At 43.8% G+C, this 18,382-nt stretch overlaps 1 protein-coding gene across 5 annotated transcripts in view; it reads right to left on the bottom strand.

The window, feature by feature from the left end:
* Window positions 1–13,412, bottom strand: part of C6H10orf71 (chromosome 6 C10orf71 homolog) — a 29,572-nt gene extending 16,160 nt beyond the window's left edge. For 2 of the 5 annotated variants that reach the window (XM_038181136.2, XM_027460286.3), the window contains exon 1: window positions 3,173–3,520. The gene's annotated coding sequence lies outside the window, so the exon portion shown is untranslated. Of the gene's footprint in view, window positions 1–1,493; window positions 1,515–3,172; window positions 3,521–13,256 lie in introns of those variants that run through there. The other 3 variants (XM_038181135.2, XM_038181137.2, XM_038181138.2) reach the window with 3 other exon arrangements.
* Window positions 13,413–18,382: the final 4,970 nt, after the last annotated feature.

Raw genomic sequence — 18,382 nt, 5'->3', positions numbered from 1 at the left:
CCACCTGTGCCCCAGGTAATATCTCTGAAGGCAACACTATTTTCCTTCTTTTGAGCAGCAAAAGCCAACCAATGGTCTCCTCCTGAATAAGATGGAAGCTCCTTCCAGTTCCCTCTTCAGTGTGAAACAGGCGTTCATTTATTTTCCTGGGAAATGAAGACTCCCAATTCCTATTCAGGCATTGATTCATTGCTATAGTTTAATGGTGTGTCCCTAAGGTACTTCCTCATTATTTTACAGTTAATGCATATACTAAGATGTTTCTTGTTATTATCCTGTAAATGGATACATAAAAGAGAGAAAAAGAAAAGAAAACAACAAGAGTTTGAAGCAGAATCCACCCTTGTTCCCTAAGAGAGAGGGCAATGGCTGTCTTGATACAGGGTAGCCCAGGGTAGTCCCCTCACTTCCTCAGCAAGCTCAGTGATGTTGTCCTCACACCTGAAGTATACCTCAACAGAACAGAAGCCATCAGAAGGGTGCAGAATTGTACAAAGGTCTGTAATGAAGCTGAAAGGCAAACCAAGCTGATGTTCAGGTGCAGCAGCTTATGTCTGACCCAGCTAACAGTGACAGAGGCATATCTGAGACTCAGGATCTGCAGTAGCTGTCAGCTGCCAGATACTGCTGACTGCATGGTAAGGTGTATTCAAATGTTAACCACAAGCACCTCTTTTAGAGACACTCCCCAGACTTGCAGGGATTTTCATCTCTATCTTTTTCAAGTGGAAAGTATGAGTTAGGTGGCCTTTCGGTACCTGGCTCTGTCATAGCCCTGTCACAGTTCCCAAAACAGCTTCAGACAGTGTGTGTAAGCAACAGGGAAAGAACCCCTGAAACTATTGCGATGTATCTAGGTGAGAAACTGAAAATAAATATGCATCACTATTTGACCTGCGTGGCTCATAGGAAGGTTGGTCTGACTGTTACTAGATGATTTAGATTAATCATTAGTAGCTAATGCCTTCACGTATATCATTATTTGCAAGCATGGAAGATGGATGATAAGGAAACCCAAGACTATAATTAAATATCTGTTTTCTATGCCTGTCCAAAGAGGATCATTTGGCCAGGGAGAGGGAGACCCTGCTCCCAGAGAAGGGTTGTGCTCATAGATTCAGTACCGCCTCAGTTTCCCTGGAGCTGCCAAGAGACAGGAGTCTCAGCAGCACTCTCCGACCATACACACTTGAAAGCCATAAAAGCCTGGCAAGCAGCAACATAATCACAAATCACCAAGCTCAGTATGTGCACACACACGCATATACCTACTGATATGTATTGGCAGCCACTGACTCACCCAAAACCTTATGCAGGCTTTATCAAAGAGGCACAACATTCTCTCCAAGGTGAAGCTCCCGCACCAGTGTATACATGTGCCCGCACTACGCTCCCCTTCACCCCACACCTGTCAGCTGGCTCAGACTTGGCTGGTCCCAAAACAAGACCCTACCTCAAGTGATGCATGCTAGCTCTGAAAGCAATGAACTCACCCACTTGCTTAAGGTGGACAAGGCTGTGTGTGCCCCGGCTCCCCAGCTACATGTAAGGTAGCACAGCCAAGCCTACAGCTAAAAAAATCACTTGCAGAATTTCCCTCTGCCAGCAACTTTGTGTGTGTGTGTAAAATCAGCTTGACTAAAGAAATGAAAGGCTGATGCAGAGGAGTGGTATTTCTCCCAGCCTGGGTCATAAGGTTAGTTGGCTTTTTTCCTGGTCTTGGAGGGATTTCCATTTTCCTTTGCCTTTTGCACAGCTCTAGTAATGCAAGCACAGCCGAGACAAACATTTCAGAGAAGCAGATAGGATTAAGAAGCTACAGACTGAAATTTCCTTGTGCTTTTGCTTTGCATTGCAGGGACACAGTTACACCTGCATGCCTCCACATGGCTGAGGCCTTCAAGTACACAGGTGATTGCCTGTTACAGCTGTTTTGCAAAGTAAGTTGGGAATATGCATGTAATTTAAAAACCCGTCCAGTGACATGCACAGAAGGACAGAGATTTAGGTGTTTTGGGTCTCCTAGATAATATGAATATTTAATTTGTTAGTATTTTCCACAAGTCTTAACCTCTAAGCAATTAACTGAGGGCATTTGCTTTTTACATGGTCAGTTCTCTGCAGAACTGGAGAAAAAGAGCCATGGGCTTTGATCCTGACCAGAAAGCTTATTTCTCCTTCTTATATCTTCTCACTTTTCCTTCCCTCCAGCTTTCCCCCCAGCAACTGCAGAACACCAGCAAGGGACCCTCTAAATGAGAGCTGTTATAAAGTCAGCCTCAGTAGGCTGCTTTGGCCTGGTGCTAGAATGCCTGTCCCTGTTCAGAGCTAATTGGATTGCCTGTTCACAGACCATTAAAAAAAAAAAAAAAAAGCATAAGGATTTGGATTCTCAAACTCTATTTCAATTATTTCTGTCATTTTGCTGCCGAGTTCTGCGCTAGGCTAACAACATGTAGTTCCTTTGGATGGCAGACTAAGAAGGTCTGTAACAACTGGACTCAGAAAAGCTTATACCATTTAAGAAATTTTCCAGTGATTAAAATTGGATACAAGTCATAGTCACAGTCATTTATAGTGACCTCTTAGCACTGCCTAGGTATTTGAAGTATTTTACTTTTTCAGGCTCTATAGCGTACTAATTGCTGCCTATAAAATATTTAAACTGTTCTCCTCCTATTTGTTCAAAAAAAAAAAAAAAAGAAAGAAAAAATGCCTTCACACTCCTATACAAATCACTAAAATTTGTAGGAGTATCTTATCTCTAGGCAGTAATCATCTGGAAAATAAAATCAATGTATATTTGCTTAAAGTTGCTTACAGCACAATGTGCGGGACAATTAAATGGAGCTTCATAGCAATTTAGTGGTCTTTTAAAACAAAAATCATCCCCTTTACCAAACAGTTATGTGTCATAAACATACAAATCACTGCATACAAATCTATATGTATGGCTCTTTCCATACACAGACTTTTAGAGGCAATCCTGCATTTCTGAGAGCAGAAAAGAGCTGGACAAAATAAAAGGACTTTCCACCTCTCATCCCTGAAGAAAAATATAAAAATGCTGTTTTATTTTTCTCATCTGATCAGTTACACATTCACACACTCAGACACCATCATTCGTCACCATTTCCAGGTTTTAAAAAGTGCCCATATGCCTCCCCCTTACCTTTGGTGCTCCAGCTTCCTGATCAGGGGCAGTACAGTGCTGTGCTTTCTTCCTTTAAGTCAAAGCCCCAGCACATTTTACAGCAGTCTGCTTACTATTAGCACTTCCCATTATTTACGAGTTTCAGACTCTTCTTCTGAACATGGTTATTTTAATAGGAACAGTCACTGAAAAATAAATAAGTAAAAAATAAAAGTGGAGGAGCTAACCCTTGAGCCCTCACAGACCTGCCAGCCAGGTGAAGTGGAGTGAGCAAGGAATCCAAAGTTAGTAAAATGCATTTAAATAGTTATCAGGCAAGGGGAAGCCAAACGGAGATCATGGTGGGGAAGAGGCAAACATACGTATTGGAATAACCATGCGGTGTCAAGTAACAGACAGATGAAACAAACAGTCATCAGCTATTTTTACATTCAGATTCGCCAGTGGTAATGCTTCAGAGATAACTAATACAGAAAGTAATGGTGTGCGATTGGCTTGCTGCTGCCAGTGATTCAAGCTTGAAAGCACCACATTTTTGTGTCTCCAGGTGGGAGTCAAAATGTTTATGAAGGTCACCATTAAAAATACCGTACAAGAAGCATGGACGTGAGTAACACATTACTGTCCTACCAGTGCCTTCTCATAAATAGCTCATTTCATCATCAGGGCTGGACAAATGTGTCCAGTGTTCTTAGAGTAAGGACCCCATTCCACCCTCCTTCCAAAGCAAACAACACCAGCAGCCCTCCTGGGAGGCACATGCCAGCATTGGGTTTCATCTGGCAAACTGCAGTAGGATATTGAATAATAGGGGAAATATGCCGTGAAGTCGGCGAGCTAAGCTTTTGTACTGCAGATATAAACAATGGATTGCCCTCCGTGCCCTGCTGAGGGCACAGAGCTCCTTACTGAAGTCGTGGGGCTCTCCTGGGGCTCAGCATCACCCTGGACTTGAGCCACAGCCTGCAGCAAAATGAAGAACCTCCTGTGATTATGGCCCGGCTCCTGCTTCTATGGCAGAACAGGGCTCCATGTGAGCTCAGTGCTCATTTGCATTTTAAAAAGAGCTGCTAATTACATTGCTACAGCATGGGCAAGGCGACAACTACATGTATGCCGAATCTGCTGCCTGAGATTCTCCAGGCTCTGGCAGGCTTGGGATGGCCAGAAGCTCCCTGCGACCCAGGAGCAGCATGAGCCCAGCTGCCCTTGGAGGGGCAATGGCCTGCCTTCCCCACAGCAGCCTTCAGCTTTGATTTCCTCACCTGGGAGAGGTGTATTGCTCTCCCCATGTATCCCAGCAGGAAAATGTTGCAAAGCCTGCTCTCCTGGACTCTTGGTCTATGCTTTTGGTGCCGCACTGCTTCCCCTAATTCATCCTAAACCAAACACATGCATTGCCAAACATCAAGGCGCTTCTGTTACGTTCTGGTCCCAAACTGCATGCTCCAACAGCTCCTTATGCCCTGCACTGTGCCAACACTTACATGATGAGATCTGCTGAATGTGTGCATCACAGCACCTATGAGCTGAGCTTTCTGAGAGAACTGCAGAAACATGGGGTTTGGGATGACAACAGGCAGTGGAAAAGCAGTTTTCGGGTGCTCACTGACACGAATGTAGGCAAAACCATCTGCATACGTGTGCCTGTCTCTCCCACACATTTCTGAAGAGGGGTGGAATGTATTTCTGGAATACTTGTGCTAAAAATAAACCCATCCTTGCTGTCTATGAAGAGAGGCAGGTATAGCCCGGGTTTCTGTAAGCCCATGAACTTGTGAACTGCTTAGAGGCTGAGGCACAACTAAAAAACCCCCATGGAAATCAATTGGAGCTGCTTGTACAGGAGGGTGGCTGGTTGCTTGGAAAAGCCAAAAGAGGCCTCTCACAGGAAAGCAGCTGGGGTGAGTGCTACCCAGAATGATGAATGTGCTTTTCAGACTCCAGCTTTGAATGGGCTTGAATCTTGGGACAGGCGTTATACTTGTTCAAATATGATGATAATAAATACATATATTTGCAAATTCAGTGCTCAGATGAGACTCTGGGATCAGATGGCCTGCCATTAAAATAAAACCACTTCTGGGGAAAATTACTGAATAGCACACAGCAAACACAACCCAGTGGCACATAGATGTTGTTACCCTGCTCCCAGGAAAGTTAGAAAGCAAAAATTCCTGCTGCTTCCTCTCAGTGAGTGTAGAGCAATAACATATCGCAATGAACTTTTGTAGACAGATATTTGGACTGAAATTCTAAATTTATATGAAAAGAATATGAAATTAACACAAATATGTCAATGGAAAATGAATGTATGTAAGTATAATGAACTCCATCTTTCACACACAGACACACAGATTTGAGACTTGGTATACTTGGCAAGGCTGAGAATACAGACATGAATGCCTTATGCAAGAGAAGCATTTTTCAGGATTTTCTGAGTTATGTCCCACCCATGAACACTTTTTCCAGGGAAATAAAGGGAGTTCTGCCATGCTCAGAGAGCCAGGTTTCTACTTTGTTACCTTAGCTGCAAGTCCCAGAGAAGCAGTACACAGACCCTGAGGGGTCAAGGGACCAACCACATGCAAAAAGTCCCTGGTACACGGAAACCAGAAAGTGGAACTGATTATAAACGGAAATAAAAGCATGCCACCCTAGACTAGGAAAATACAAGCATCAGACTGCTTTGGTTGTAGAAAGTAAATGGTTTCTATTTCTCTTGGTATTAACAAGCAAGGGGCCTACTTAGTAATCCACCCGAGCAATGGCACTAAATTGAGATTTCAGTTTTTTGTTTACAGCCCTTTTTGCCCAGCAGAGCAATACAGGTTCTGTCCTTACCTCGCAGCCACAGAGTGAATGATTTGTTGAGGGCTACCACAGTCAGTGCCATAATTTGGTGTGGGGGCACTGGACAGACAAGAGCAGGGCATGGGGTGACCCAAGCAGCCCCAGGGGCAAATCAGCTGAACACACTTGACAGAAGTGGTGAACTGGGGACTAGAACACGTCCCGCTGCAGGACAACACTGGCACCTGCTCCACAGGTTGACCCCCAGAGTTGCAGGCAGGTATTGCTGTGCTCTGCCTGATGACTTGCAAGGCCTACATTTCTCCAGGGTTGCTGCTAGCACCTGCATGTCTGCTTTGGACGTGCCCAGGAAGTTGAAGTCATCAGTTTTGCACTCTCATGTAGGAGGCATTGGACTTGCCTGAGCATCTGCACATTTTCTCCTATACAGAAAAGCACCACTGCTTCCTTCGGCAGCTGGATTTTGTGCAAAAGCTCTGGTCAGACCAGTACCACCCCCCTTCCCTGACTGCAGGAGGCGGCAAAGGCCTGAGGGTCCTGAGGGAAGAAGGTGCCTCACTATAGGTATTTTCTCACCCAGAAAGAAACTAGATTAAAGAAACATGTTCTGCTCAGCACCTCCTGTTAGCCAACACAGGTTATGCTGCACCTGGTATCATGGGAAACGACAAAAAAATCTCATTGTGGTTTTCTCTGCTGCATCCAGCCTCAATCCACATTGAGGTTCAAACCACCTTCTGTCCTGACAAACCCAGCAGAGCCCGTGCAGGTGAGGACAGAAGCGACCCATCCTGCAGCCTCTTCCATCATAGCCATTTCTCCACCTTGCTAGAGGGGCTGTTTATCCTCACTGTGCAGAATTTGGGCAATGAGGCAGGTGTGGGACTCTTCCACAGCCATTCTTCAGGACTACTCCACTGTGTTCAAACCTTGCCAGCAGCTGGGTTTTATCAGTCTTAGCTTTGGGGACTCCTAGAGCTCTGACAAGGAGAGAAATTCAGATTTATGAAGTACTTGGAGCTTTCTCTATCTGCCCTTACTGCAGCTTGGAACAAAGCCTGACAAACTAAAAATTCTCTGCAAAAGTAAGCTCTGGAGGAAGTTTCAGCATGAATCAAGAAAAAGAAGTATTTCCTTGATTTTACTATTCATAATTTTACAATACATTTTTTTAATATAATACAGTATCAAAATCATTTTTAGCCTACCTTTAAAATTACTGGGAGATTATTTTCCCACAAACAAAAAGCTATGATCTTTCCCTCAAGTCAGACTTCTCCTGAAACCAACAAAGCTTACTACTTCTGCTCTCTCTGCTGCTGCCAGTATCACCCAGCCTCAGCTGACTCAGAGATGGCTCTTCTGGGGCTCAGCAACCTTCATATGGCTTTCAGGGACAGAACTTGCACCTGAAGGACCCTAACAGAATGAGCCACAGTGACAATTTTGGCAAGGATGTCAGTCACAACCACATCCTATCTATTTCCCCCAAATTAAACTGACTCTGCAGTCAGGAGCAAAGTTTTGCTCTTGGCAGTAAGAGACAGCGGTGTCATACACATTGATCATATCTGTAGAACCCCAAAAAGATGTTTTTGTGCAGCTGTTTCATATTAAACGCTCTGCCAAGAGCAGGAGACATGTAGCAGAACAGAAACCTACTACAGGAAATGCTAAACATCAGAAGATGGTTAAATTAACCTGCAAATACAGGTCGCACCAAAGTACTGTACTACATGGGCCAATCTAAAATAGCCAAAAGACACATCAGGTACCTCTCTACTCTCTGGGCACCAATGTCACTTGGAAATCTTGCTTTTCTGAGCCACTGGGAATTGTCAGTGAAATCAGCAGGAACTGAGCCCTTTGCAGTTTGGAAGAGTTTCAGCCTGTCCCAGGATGGGCACCAGAGCAGATTTTCAGTTGAAGGTTGAGGAATAAACACACTTGTCAGATGAAGGAAAAAATACCTGTCAATAGCGTGAGTGATCTAAAAATCAGTCCTCTGAAAAAAACATTACGGAAAAGTCAGTGATATTTAGAGATGTTCAGACAAATGCATTAGGCATTTTATAAACATAGCTCTAATCCCTCTGAGTTAAGAAAAGAGGTGGGAGGAATGTGGAGTTACTGGCCTAGCGTAAATATTTCCTATTTACACATCACAAAGCAAAAACCAGAGACCACAGGCTAATTAAAATAGCTGGACGGCAATGATGGGAAACATGAGCTGCTATTTTTAGGGAATCATATGAGAGCCCAACCAGCTAGAAGTCTGGTCAACTTGGAGGAGTCACACGGTTGCTCTCAGAGCCCTTTGCACTGCCTCACCCCCCGCAGGCAAGGTGGACAAGCCAGTGGGATTTTTTTCCAGTCCCTCTCCCAGATACCACAAAGTACTTTGCATTTCACACAACAGCTTGGATGATTTGGGGCATTTTCCACAGGACCACTGACTATACTCTGCCAGGCTCCTTTGCAATGGAGAGCTGGGTTTGGGGCTTGCAGGGCTGACCACCCCACACCCCCTGAGCTCCAATTGTGGGGAGCACCCATGTTTTATGAGAAGGAGCCGTGTTACGCCTCGGTGCAGCTGCGGTTCAGATGCAGGCTTACCTCTGGGTGGGGAGGAGTCGAGACGAAAGATAAAACAGAACTACTTGTTTCAGGCTCATGAGTTTGCCTGAATTACAGGGGTTTTCATTTTGTGGTTTGCAGAATACACTTGCTGGGGACCAAAAAGCGGAAACAGCGAAACACAGCAGAAGAAAATATGAGAATTTTCTTCCTTGGCAGTCACTGAAGTTTCAAAGCATATCTGCATGGTCTCCGAAACTCAGAGCACTGCAGAATGTGCTCAGAAAACATTAGGGTGCAAACAGCCTGTCTGTGTGGCTCTGTGCTTGAGCACCGGTGACAGAATGACCAGCTTGGCATAGGAGAGAGATTTCAGCCACATGTGAATTGGACAGGGAAGGAATTTCAATTTGTACTGCCTCCTTCCCAAACCAACTCTGTTCCAAGCCCAAAGCCCTTCCCAGAAAAGGAGTACTGGAAACCACAAAAAGTTTTGAAAAGTATTTCAGTTTTGCATGTCCTGGTAACATTTCATTGCATTAGAAGTATTTGGGCTGCCTAATGGCAGGATTACAGTCTGCTGAACACAAACACCAAAAAAAAAACAACACATGCCAATGTCATCAATGCCCACAGCTTTTTTAAAAACCACTGGGCCTGAAAAAAGATGGGGTGCCCTGCCTTCCCTACATCCCTTCCCTCTATGCCTGGGACTGCTGCCACCCTCGCTGCCAGGACAGGTTGCTGCAGAGGCAGCACAAGGGGCCGTGCTAGCATGCAACCCACAGCAGGCACAATTGCCCATCCTGTTTCCAGCCCATTAGCAGCTTAGAGTGCACAAGCTAACTTGGAAAAGCTGCACAGCTTTTTGCCTTTTTCCCATTCCAGTAATCCAAGGAGTTAGAATACAGTATTTATGAAATGGTTTGACTTCAAGTTCTGCTAAAGGAGAGCAAGCAATCTAAATTTGGCTTGCAGTAATACAGGAAACATGAGAGAGGGAACTAGAACTTCATAGCCAGCCTTTTAGAAAAAGCCAATGTGTAATTGTTCAGGGTTTCACTTCATGTCCTGAATGGAAGATTAACAAACTGACAGATGGTGATGATGAGATTATCAGGGTTAGCGAGAGGAATTCACGCAAACACAGAATGGCCAAGAACAGCTAAAAACGTGCTCTGAAAGATGGCAAACGTTTTCTCTGCAGAACAGTGCTAAATAATACTGAGAAGAAAGGAGCCAAACAAGGAACAGAAAGCAACGGCTGCAGAAAAGCGAGAAAACAGAAATGCAGCCATCAGAAGCAGAACTCGGTTGTGGAGACTCACTTTAGACACCAGCTCCTCTGGCTGCTGCTCACCTGGGTCATCTGCCACAGCCCCAGACCTGGCTGTAAGGTCCTTGGCACTCTCTGTCTGAGAATTTGGGTAGACTGGAAAACAGGACAGGTCATCATCCCATCCCCGTAGCTGAACCTGGAGAATGGGGCCGGTGGGGTACGTGGAGTAGATAGGTAGACGGCATCACAGACGAACCCCCTAATCACCAGTCCCAAATATTATGTCACAACCCCCTAATGAGGATTATCCAGATGAGTCCCAGGTAATCAGAGACTGCTGTTAACATTAAAGTGATTCCTGGGACTGAAACTCACTGTACCAAATGAACTAAAATGGCTGGTATTAATAAACTGACAAATGCAAATAAAAGAACACTTCTTTAATCTCCTTCCATTAAGGAAAGGGCATGTGGTTTGAATTATGATCATATAAACCACTGACTTCAGGCACTTTTTAAAGGGTTGTAGTCTGCAAAACTCATTAGAAAATTTATGCTATCAAATATTTGAATAAAATATAATGGGAATAAAGAGTTAAATACTGCCTTAAAAAAAAAAAAAAAAAAAAAAAGTCACAAATGGTTTCCTTTAAATTTTACGAAGGTAATTTCAGCAAAAAGATTAATAAAATGGTTACTGGTGAAAGTTCTAATCCTGCAAACATGTATGTGATTAATTATCTTCCTGCAGAGACCAGGGGCCCTGTTCTTAGGAACAAAACTAAACATGTTTGCAGAACCAGGGCTGTAAGCAAATCCATATCTTCACTCATACAGATATCCTCATTGATTTCAGCAGAAATGTTTACACACAAAGTGAAGCACAGACTGAAGCATTTAAGCACTGCAAGCTCAAAGTGCATTTTTATTGCAAGAAAGTATTGCTGTTTCGAAATACGCCAGTAATTTTCAGATCCAGGGTGTATCTCCAAGCCATTAGCAGAATGGCTGTGTATGCAGGCAGGCCAGAGTGAAGAGGTAAAGTTTGATGTCTCCATTGATGACATTTCCAAGTGTCCATGCCATTTGGGATCACAAACCCATTGATTTCAATATTCTGACCCTGCTGAAGGAGAACAGCTCCCCAGACATTTCAGCTTATTTGACATGCTGAACCTGAATATTTTGGAAATTGATATTGAGTACAGAAGCAGCCTGGTGTATACAGCTGAGCCAGCTCCAATGAAGAGAAACCCTTCTAGAGACCTGGGTGGGAGCTGGAACAGGCCCTATATTCTTATTGCTTTAAAGATGGAGCTTGTGCTGTTCTCACAGAAGGGATGCTAATAAGACCTTGGGCTAGTCTTTCTCCAGCCAAATTCAAAAAGCGTGCAAACTTAAAGGAAAACAATTGAACAAACAAATACAAAAGTTCCACGTTGGTAATTTAAAACCAGAAGACAAGAAGAAAGCAATAAAATGGTTGTGTAGATAGAACTGAGATGCCATTTATGTTGGCATCAATACCAAACATGATAGTCACTAAATTATCATAGTTGCCTATATTAAAAACATCTGCAGACTCACAAGATGCTTCAGCTGTTTCCACAAGATATTTTAGCTGTAACCATGCAGTTCTTATGTTCTCTGTGTGAGTCACATTGGTTTGTAAAATCTCTTCTTCATTCATGAGATTTTAACAATAGACATCAAGTGTCTCAGGGGTCTTCAGAGTAAGCAAGTGCCTAATTTTGCACTTAGTGTAGATGATCTTTAAATCCAGGTTCTGTGTACACCTGCCTGGCCCTGTAGCTTAAGACAAAACAAAACAAAAATACCAAACCCAACAACTGTTAATTTCAATTAAACCACTCTGCAAAACACATAGAGATTCATATCACATGCTTGTATCAGAATGATTTTCTCATCTTTAATTTAACAGCTATGACATGTTTGTATAGACCTGTTTTTAGATTCAGAACAACTAAACTATATGCTCGAGGTTACACTGGGAACCTATAGAAAAGCCATCTCTCTCCTCTTCCAGCATTATGGACTATTCATCAGATTATGCTGAGTCTTAGATGGGAAAACCTCCAGGGGAGGATTTTTATTAGCACATTCTGCCTTCTGCAAATTACTATGGTATGATCATAATGCCTTTGTGCTTTTGTCTACCTACTGGTAGTATTTAGAAAGTGCCTATTGCTCTTGAGTCTAGAGTTGCATAAACAACAAAAATAATAATTAATAACTTTTGCAATTATCTTCTGCCAAATGAAATCTCATGTTCAGCTTCAACTGGATACATTCATCTGTCTTAAGATGTTGTCTAGGGTTGCTGTGCACTATCTAACTGGTGGTACATTCCTTCCCAAAGGTGGCTCTTTGGGAAACTTTGAAGCTCTATAAATAGAATATATTAGTATTATTATTACTGGAAGAGGGGCAGGACTGCAGCATTTCACCCCTAGGGGACAGAGACGCTCAAGAACACTTGTTTCAGCATTTGAATGTGCGGATGGTTCACAATTGGTGATATGAAGGAGAGAAAATGCTCTAGCACAAAACATCCTGTAAAAGCAAGAAGAAATTCAGCATATGAAATTCATCATGTTCAGCCCTGGCCTTTCACACTTTTACACTGCCCATTTAGGCTTTCTTTCTCAACAGTGGAGGCTGACAGACACCTCTAGGAGGTCTGAAATGTCTTTCTTCCTGCAGGAGGAATCACAGTCTCAAGGCGCCAGGTCCTCCTCAAACCTGGAACTGAGACACCTAAAGAGAGGTGGCAGGGCCTTGGGCCCCCAGCAAGGGAACTGCGACCCAGCACTCTCCAGAGCAAAGAAATACAAATGAAAGGTGCACAAGAGGAGAGGAGAGGAGATATAAAGGGAGCGGGGACACTGGGAAAGTGTTACAAAAACAAGGAAAGGGAAAAACTAAGAGCAACAAAAGAGCAACAGGCATTGTTTTTTTGGCTTCTAAACTTTGCAGGTCTGAACCTGTTTCTGTTGGCTCCTAGCAAATTCTCTCTGCCAGGAAATATGAACATATTAAGATTATACAGGCTTGGAAGAAGGATACTGAATTAATCAGTTAGGCATTCTCTTCTAGGTTCCTTCATTTCAGCCTCCTCAGCAAGCCACAGTGAGCCTTCACCTGCCCGGACACCTGCGAGCGCAGGGCAAGCATTGTACCTCCGTCTGCCTTTGCCATCAACTTTTGCTTTCACACAGAAGTGTTGATCCTGACCACTGCAGTGCAATTAGTTTGGAGCTAAGCTAAAAAAAAGGAATAGAGAAGGTGGACAAGACAGATCACTACCTCTGGTTAGCAGTAACTTCACACAACCAAAGGACGTGATATCTCACTTCAGAATCAGGCAGGAAGCAGTGTTTTACCCAGAAAGATGAGCAGAAGAGATACGTACCCCGCTGTCCTTGCAGAGAAAACGTGCCGACAGCCTCCTGCCCCCATGCCAGCCAGTGCTGCGTGTCGCAGTGCTCAGTGTGACCCCTCTGACACAATCGGGTGCCTCCAGGCAAGGCCCGTGCTGCTGACAGGGTTGACAAGCAAAGCCTGCTCTCGCCTAAAAAGACAGGTGCTGTTTTGCAGTTAAATGAGCCTTTAGACCTGCTTCCTGTCACTGGTCGGTTGACAGCCCTGGAGAGGGTACATGTCCTTGGCTCTCAGTCTGCTGAGCACAGGGGCTGGAGGACGGAGGCAAGGGTGGCAGAGGCCTGGCCCCACTTTCCAAGCTCTGTTTGGATGCTGTGAGGGGGCTGAGTGGTTACGGTTCAGCTCTTCATTCCTCCTAATGAAGAATTGGCCTTAATTGCACCTCATTCTTCTCCAGAGGAAATTTAACAAAGGGCTGGGGCTGTACAATCTGCCAGCCAACCTCTCCTGCTTGTGCCAAGCACCAGGGAGCAAAGAGGTCAGGCAGAGGCTCACACAGCAACCAGGAGCCAACAGTCTGACCAACAAGGCCTGGAAACGGGGAGAAATCAATAGCCATGAGACATGGCCATTAGCAGTTTGGCTTCTGGGAAACGTTACTAGATAGGAGATCTTTGATTAATACTACTAAGGACAGGAATCCGGCCCACCCAGAGCTAGACATCTGCTGCTTAGTGGAAATGCCAGGAGGGAAACCATGTATGCAGACACTACCAAAGAGCCAGATATATTTTGCAGTCACCAAATGGGGTGGGTGCAGGTGCAGTGGTTCAGCCCAACCTTTCTCAAAGGAGTCTGGCATCTATCAGGACGTGCCTCAGCAGGTTAGCCGAAGATAAAGAATTATCTTTCCACTGGTATTCACTGCATGGCTTGTAGTTCCTAGATCATGAGAAACAGTAAAAATTCACCCTGTCAGTTGTCTTTCTTCTAGGCTGCCAAGTCCTACTTACTTAATTTCTTCTCATGAAAAAAGATATTCTGTACTTCTCCACTTCTGCTCTCTGTACCTTGTCTCATCTCCTCTTACATCCTTATTGAGATGACAGCAATTATCACAGACATGGATTCATCATGGATTTATGTGGCGACACAATACGATTCTTGATCATTTTCCCAGTCTTCTGTTTGCCTTTCTGACTGCTGAGCATGAGGCAGACGTTTTGGAGGCATGAGTCTAGCCTACCAACACAGAGAGACTGATATCAAAGCTAACACAGCAATACACCAGCAGTGCACTTCAGCAAAGCATCTTTGAAACCCCTGCTGCTCTTAGCTCTCTGCCAAGACAGTGTCTCCAGGCTACCCGAGGAGCCTGTGCTGCAGCCACAGCAAAGTCAAGGCCTCAGTAACTCCTGACACCATGTGCGGAATGTATATTCCCACCCACTTTAGCTTGTCCATGATCTCCTTAACTGCACACATTCCCAGTGCCTGATATTAATCCTGGCAACTAGCACTAATAAATAAAAAACAGTGTCTTTTTCCAACGAATTAGCTATGCGCTGCCAAAGACGCACAGATAAAGACTGAACCTGTGCCCATTAATTTGCATTCAGTGGAAACAGTACCATTGGTGCAGGATGTGGCCTACAAGTGCTTAAGCACAGATGAGGAAAGTTATTTTTAGGTACCTGCAACCTAGGGTAGCATTGGTGAGTTCAGGGCTTGATGCTACAAGCACTGCAAAGAGCATCAATCAGTCAGTCTTTGATGACTTAACTCATAGGTACAAGATGAATTTGATGGGGCATTTCTAGATCCACATCTTAGTACTGGGGGTGTGCGTAGAGTTAGGGTGTTTGCACTGAACTGAATCCAATCTCACTGAATGCCTTGCTGTTGGATTTTGGGTTATCCAGCTAAGACAGGTATCATCCAAGTCATTTAAGGGCTGAGATGACATCTTACCAAATGAGTTCTGTTGGTGTGTGGTGTGCTATGGAGTATGCAGCAGGGACCTTCACCTGGTGCCTGGCACACTTGCTGTGGCACAGGACAGCATCCAAGCATGCCAGTGGCAGTGCTGTTCACAGGACACCAGCTCTGCTGAGTGGCTATGTCCCAGGGGCTGCAGCAGCTCAGGTGGGGATTTTCACAGGTGCGTGCACCACACATCACTGTGGAGACATGCTCCTGACCTCTGGACTTCCATGAGCTCATGGGACCTAAGCCTACACATCACAGCAAGACACCTGGGAAAACGTTTCCCTAGAAGTCCTTGCACGTCTGTCATGTTGCTAATCATTTTTTTTCAAAGCGTGATCTGTTTGCCCTGCACTCAGAAATGCCTTCCATTTGTGGAGTTAATTCACAGTCTTAACAACACCAGAAGGCAGGTTTTTGTGGTCAAATATATTGCCACATTAATAACTTCAGAATATTACATGAAGCACAAAAAAAAGAAAAGAAAAGAATAAATTAACAGAAGAAGCCTTCATGGCACGCTAGAGAATTAAAGTGCCATTTTATTACACACACCTTAGAGTTAAAGTTTTAATTTCCTTTTAAAAGATAGCAATATATCATTTTCATCCTCCATGTTCAAAAAATACTTAGGATGATTTGTTCTTTGTTGTAATCTGCAGGACAAACAAAACTGTAGTCAAGTGATATTGACCAAATCCCTGCAATTTCACAATGATAATTGAATTGTTGCTATTATTGTAATTCATTATTGCTCTAATAAGGAACTTTCCTCCAAGGATCCTGATGTGCTTTAAATACAAATAAATGAGTCTTTCCCAATCCCTTGTGGGTTGTTATGTAGTCCTTTTTTACAAAGCAGTTACACAAGGGTGGACACCAAGACAGAGAGGGGTTACTGGCCTTGTTTTTCATAGGAATTGGCTTTGAAACAGTTCCTAGTTAGTGGTTTGGCTCAGGTCAAGGCTCTAACTCTAAGTCAGAGGCAGTTCCAGGAATAATTCCCAGCCCCCTGCTCAGGGCATGCTTCTCTGTCCAGATGTATGGCTGCATACATTCATACAGTACAAGTACAGTAAGCACTGCCATGGGTTTCACTTGCTCTGCTGAGCCGGCACTGGGGAGCCTTTAAAAGTGGAAAGGCATTCAGAGGCATCTTTTTCTCTTACAAGCTGCAGACATTTGCCTCTTAGCAAAGAAGGTCACCAACCAGGCACAGAGATCTTGGTGGATATCACTGCAGTGCAGTTTCCAAATGGCTCCTCAATCCAGCAGCTCTCCCTACTGCCTTATATTGCAGACCAGCAGAGCTATATTTGGAGACAGATACAGGGGTTATGTTCCCAAGAGCCTCTCATGCAGTAAGTTCAGAGTGTGTTGTCATGATGGACATGCACACATGTGCCCTAGCAGAGTGGAGGTCAGCCATCATTCATGAATGTGTGGAGACCACTTACAGTCCAGTTGCAGCGGATGCTAGTAACATGCGTTCCCCACCCACCCTGCTTTCTCCCCAGTAAGCTGCTACATTTTTAATGCTTCCATTAGCTCTTAATAATTAGCTCAAATAATTGACAGCTCCCAGCCTTTCCCTGCACTGAGTTTCAATGTGGAAACACTGCACCACCCAGCTTTCAATCACAAGTCAAATGGCTAAAGGTTTTGAGACAAGATTTCAATACCAGAAAAAAAAGTCAATCAACCTTATGCCTTTAGTATAATTATTATTTACAAACTATAAATGCACCTTGTACTTGCAGTGCCATTCATCACTGGAAATTGGACTTGCTGAAATCACAGGTAAGTATTTGGGTTTTTATTTTTCAGTGTATTCAAATCTATGGCAAGCTTGCTGGTCCTAGTGCTTCTATTGAGAGACATAAGGTTCAGTGTTTAATGCAGATGCATTGTTTTATCCCCACAACACAAATTTTTTCACATTTCTTTTAGCACAAGAAATGATTCTTTCATTTAAAGAGAGGACAGTGAAGTTGAATGGTTTCAGCACAAGGCAGTCACACCACACTCCCCCAAAATATGTAAGTAGTTGACGTTCACAGCTGCAGAAGAAAAAAATGAAGTTGGCTACATTACAAAAGTTCAAAATGCCAAGCAAATAGAAATATAAGGATGCATCTGCTTTTCCTAAAATCTTGTGTTTTAAAGAGACACTGCCAGTGCCAAATGCCCTGAGCCAGCAAAGAAAGATGTGCTCTGTTATGAGATAAAATGATGTTTCTCTACGTGCCATGTGATTTAGTCTGGGAGCAGAAAGTCACCCAAGGCTCTTAATTGAAACATCACTGACAATTAGGCTTTTGTTATGAAAAGTTGGCTCAGTTTTAGTGTAAATGCCCAGCTATGAGGAGATACAAGCTTGTTCCCTCTCAGGTGGTTCAGCTCTGAAGAGCCACCAGGAATAGGAAGAGGTAAAATCATACTTCTGTCACTGAAGGAAGCTGCGCACACAGTTTGAACACCAATTTAAATCAATTTAGAAAACAATTTTGTTAATTCAGATCCATCCCTTGGTATAGTTACTTTGATTTTAGCTTGACAGCACAATTTTGGCTAGGGGACTGACAAAGCAAGAGCAAAGCAGGTCACTCTGAAGCTGCAATTACACATGCTGTGACGATTGCTGCCAAGCCAGTCAGGAGGTTAGTGCCCAGCAGTTTTCTGGCTTAATCTTCCTGCCCCATCTTCCCACTCTGGATCTTTGTATTTCCCAGCCTGACTCTGTAGAAACAGCACAGAATGAAAGTCTTCCTAGTAAGAGCTTAAACTAAACTGCGTCTTTCTGATGGAACTGGGCTAGGAAGAAACCACATATAATTATGTTGGCAGACCTAAGAGAACTCTGAGTAAATAAGCAGTAATATGTGGTAACCTATATGTTGTAGGATCTCAGCCCTCAGCTGTAAGTTATACTGCCTAAAACTTCGCATATTGTTTGATTTAGTTCAGTTGTCCACCACGAACCGTTGTATACCACACTAAGCTTCCAGTCAGATGTCCTCCTCTGACAGACTGCGTTACAAGTTTATGACCACCACCAGCCATCAGCTGGACATTGCTAACTAGCCATGGCATGGCTGATTGCTGTAGTTCACAACAAATATGGTGTAAAATATGGTGTTAGCTTAAATTCCTGTGAAATGAGTGATGTTA

This window comes from Anas platyrhynchos, chromosome 6 (assembly GCF_047663525.1).
Source record: "Anas platyrhynchos isolate ZD024472 breed Pekin duck chromosome 6, IASCAAS_PekinDuck_T2T, whole genome shotgun sequence".
In the NCBI taxonomy this organism is placed as follows: domain Eukaryota; kingdom Metazoa; phylum Chordata; class Aves; order Anseriformes; family Anatidae; genus Anas; species Anas platyrhynchos.
This window is presented reverse-complemented; position numbering and strand designations above follow the sequence as displayed.